We start from the raw sequence: 4564 nt of genomic DNA on the forward strand, positions 1-4564 counted from the left end.
ATTTAATGGCAAGTGAATCTAGAAAAATAACAACATTCATCACAAGTATTTTCAAGCAATATACACATATATACATGTATATTTATAAATAGTTTGAAATTTGAAATTATTTATATGCAACCTATAGTCTTTTTACCTTGTCTGTTAATATTTTTATTTCATAATCACATGAAATCAAGACTTCAAAACAACAGCGACAGAGCAATACAAGCCTTTTTCATATTATTTTGACTTTTGAAAAAAATTGGTAAAAATTTTTTTTTCCAATTTGTTAGTTGTCTTAAAAAGAAGTAGCCAAGTAAGATGTTATTTGATTCTGAAGAAAAAATTTGGGGTAACTTATGAGCATAAAGAAATCTGTCAGCCCAGAAATGCATACACATAAAAAGGGTTGTTTTCAAGCCATTAGTCTGTGTAGAATGGTATTTCTGGCAGACATATACAAATCATGTGACTACTACTTTTAATTTTTAATTATGAAATACATCTGGGTCAACCTTGTAAATCTTAGAATAGAAGTAATGCTCTCTGTTTAGTCTCCTGATTCCCTACACTTAAAAGGTTGCATAGACTTAGCTTTGAGATAGCAGTCTTAAGAAATAACAATAAAATAAGTAGTATATTTCATGAAGAACAACGGCCTCAGTATTTCTGGAACAATATTAAGATGCAGAAGATAACGAAGGAGCCTACAAATAAAAGAAAAGTATATTAATTATTGTTTTGTTACATAAGCCTGTAAGTATTCTGTAGCTCAGAGCTATAAGTGAACACTAACGACTTGTTTATGCTTGGGTTAGAAAGAAGCAAAATCTTAATAGTCAGCTAAGTGAGAATTCATACCGAATCCAGTTCCCAAGATTCTGCTACCAAAAATCTCCATCGTTTTTTCTGTAGTTTACCACTTAATCAAAAAAAATTTGAAGTATTATTGAGTTGATTTTTAAAAATTCTAAATGTACAATGAAAAATGTAATAAACATTCCATCAGCTAGTTAGTGGCATGATTATATAGAAACATAATCTGTGTTTCTATTCTGTTATTTATTTTAAACACTCCATGTTGTTCTTTAATTTCCTCAAGCAACATGACTATCAACAACAAAAATCTGAAAATAAATTTCTAATGTACAAATAAAACTCCTAAAATAATATCTATAACTCAAACTGTATTTCTAAAGACACAACTTCTGGAGTAGGAGTAAATACCATCTCAAACAATATTTTTTTGAAATTAAAAACAGCAATTTTGCACATGGTATATAGACATACATGTAGGCAAAACACCCAAATATAATATAAAACTAAAGAAATCTTAAAAAAAAAAAAAAAAAAACCAAAAAAACTGTGCAAGTTATCAAACACTGAATGTGGACAAGAACTTCATATTTACTGTGAGCCACAGTCTATTTCTATGAAGGTAATAGCAGTAGGAAGTATTACATTTTAAATAAATATAATGAGATTAAAAATACTATGTCCATCCTGGTAATTACTACAGAAAAACAAATTAACTATCAACTAGGATATATATATATATATATATATATATATATATATATATATATATATATATATATATATATAAATTATTGTAAAAAGCAGGAAAAGATTTTTAAAATTTAGCTGTGACAACATTCTCATTTTTAAAAAGTGAATATATATGTGTGTATGTGTCTATGTGTGTGTGTGCACGCACACACACACACACACACACACACACACACCCCTATGTCAAGTTTATAAAGTACAATGTATCTACTGGACCAAAGGGGATTTTAACATATTGGTACTCAAAAGTCAAACTGCTCCTTTGCAACCCAGTTAAGTATATAGTGTCATTTTAAATCACTTACTAATGTAAATTGGTCATAGACTTGAATCAGGTCCTCCATTTTGTACTGTTCTAGCACCACAAAATTTTCCAAATTTCCACTTGATTTTCGTGCACAGTTCTGACAATGTACTATATATGTCTTTTGAGAATTGCTTTCGTTAGTGACAAAAAGCAAATTAAAAACTTCCACCTATTTTTACACAAGAGAAAGAACAAAATATTTTGAATTTAAACATTTGGCTAGAGGAAAATACAAAGAAACAATCATTAAATCCAATGATATTTTAATGTATATTTAAAACAGACATAAAAAAAAAAACCTGGAAATTGTTGAGTACCTTGTTGGCTTTAGTTGTCATAAAGTTCATTTTTAAAAAAATGTGTATGTGCCTTTATGTACACATGCATGCTGGTCACAGGACAACTCTGGAAAGTTGAGTCTCTCATTATCAGACTTCCACATGTGGAAAGTGTCCTTTTTTTTGCTTGATGAACCATTTTGTTGTCCCTTCTATAGCAAGTATGTCTGAAGGTAATTCCAACAGCGTGCAAATTAATGACATTTCTGTCTATACTGTCTCTGATCATCAAACACTTTAGTTATTTCAGTATCATGAGTACATTTTAGATATATCCGCTAATGTTGATATTTAAGAATTTGAAGTCTATCTTGACCCAGAGACATATCTCACGAGTATGCCAGTTGCCATATATAAGCCATTCTATCACAAACATTCTTCCCCTACCCTGGACAAGAAACTATTTTCACTCACTGCTTATCTGTACCCCTTTCCTCATCCTTTGAATGTTCACAAAGCCTAAAATATTCTATAATAATCCACTTTGGCTGGTGAAATTGAACTCAACCCTCAAAGAAAGTTGAATGCTCCAAGGCCTGTATGCCCATCTATGTGAATCAGAAACAGCACTTCTAAGTATTGAATAATTTGTTTATTTTGCCAGTTTCATATTCAATCATACATATGAGTGCCATAGTTGGTTGTTTGTAATTTGTCTTCTAATAAAATGAAAGCTAAACAAACAAACAAAAAAGGCAAGCTCTTTTCTCTCTAGAGCTAAAAATCAAATCCCAATAATTACTCATGCTGTGTACGTAAATGCTGTCACTTATGCCACATTTCTACCCATGTGCTGCTGTTGTGACTAAAACCTTTCATATGAGTTCAGGTGTGGATTTACTCATCTTTCTTCCTATTGGAACTAAAAAATTCTAGAATGCTCATCTACTATAACAAATACTGTAAAGGGCTGTGATGGTTTGAATGTGCTTGGCCCACGGAGTGGCACTATTAGAGGTGTGGCCTTGTTGGAGTAGATGTGTCATTGTGAGTGTGGACTTTAATACCCTAGTCCTAGCTGCCTGAAAGTCAACCTTCCACTAGCAGTCTTCAGATGAAGATTAAGAACTCTCAGCTCCTCCTGCACCATGCCTGCCTGAATGCTGTCATACTCCCACCTTCATGACAATGGACTGAACCTTGCAACCTGTAAGCCAGCCACAATTAAATGTCCTTCTAAGAGTTGTCTTGGTCCTGGTGTCTGTTCACAGCAGTAAAACCCTAAGACAAAGAATTAGTAATTACCTGACTGGACTTGCACTACACTAAATCTAGTCTGTCACCATCTGTGCTTTTGATATCTTCAAAGTCTGAGATAATTGTCATTTGGCAAGGAGTTATTACATGTATGCCTAGCAGATGATTCTAGGCCAATATACAGTATAATATTTCATTTTCAGGTAAGAATTTAAAGTAATTATAATATGTGAGTTTTGTAAAAAGCATAACATAAACATATAGATAAACTGAAGCTGAGGCCTAACCGTGAAATATGTTCCCCAACAAGGGCTGCCTTGTCTGGCTTCAGTAAGAGAGGATGCACCTAACCACAAGAGACTTGATGTTCCAGGGTGGAGGGATGGGGTTGTAGGGGGTGGGGACAACCACAGACCCACCCTCTCTCAGGAGAAGGGGAGGTGGATGGGTGAAGGGACTCTACTAAGGCAGGGGATGGGGGGAACAAATGGGAAGGGAACAGTGTTTGGCATGTAAGTAAATAAATAAGACTTGGCATTTACAAACAAGAGAAACTGACCCTGATATGCTATTATATACCCAGTATCCCATTAGATATAAGGTGGAGACAAGAAGTTCTGGGGTTCAAAACTACTGTTGGCTACATGAGATCATATTTCAAGATCCAGATAAACCAATGAACTTACAACTCTACAGAATCCAGATCAACCTCCAGTAAGAAAGGATACTTACCTCACAGATGCTACAGTAAGGAGCTGGTTCATCCTTTATCCTCCCATGCCACAAAACCTCTTTCCCTGCGGCAACAAGAGCTTCTCTCAAAGCCTGACACTGCTTTAGAATCTTGAGGAGACAGTATCTATAATGGGAGAATTTTAAAGAGAAATTAAACACTGAATATTAAGAACCTAGCTTCCTCTGCCCCCTGCACCATAATCCAACCTCTCAGGTCTAGCCTGGCCAAACATCCTGGGCTCAGGCCCATCTGTGTAAGTCTTCATAATGGTACCGAACTTGCATTCTTTCAAATTCTCAATCTTATCCCTAGTCTCACATCCAGAGTCCAAGGTCTGGGGAGCTTTATGCCATCTCTAACCCCAAGGCCTGAGGCTACAACATATGTCCTTAGTGCCTAGTGGCCCCACTCCCTCTACCAGCATCTGAAAAATAA

General features: G+C 34.6%; 1 long non-coding RNA gene across 1 annotated transcript; it reads right to left on the bottom strand.

Annotated features, from left to right (window-relative positions):
- Positions 1–528: 528 nt before the first annotated feature.
- Positions 529–4274, bottom strand: LOC117701525 (uncharacterized). The gene is made up of 3 exons (XR_004605756.2): positions 4126–4274; positions 1857–2027; positions 529–689 (listed from the first exon to the last, which is right to left on the bottom strand). It is a non-coding gene; the product is annotated as an uncharacterized LOC117701525 (long non-coding RNA).
- Between the last annotated feature and the right edge of the window lie 290 nt (positions 4275–4564).

This window comes from Arvicanthis niloticus, unplaced genomic scaffold, assembly GCF_011762505.2.
Source record: "Arvicanthis niloticus isolate mArvNil1 unplaced genomic scaffold, mArvNil1.pat.X pat_scaffold_1264_arrow_ctg1, whole genome shotgun sequence".
NCBI classification, from domain to species: domain Eukaryota; kingdom Metazoa; phylum Chordata; class Mammalia; order Rodentia; family Muridae; genus Arvicanthis; species Arvicanthis niloticus.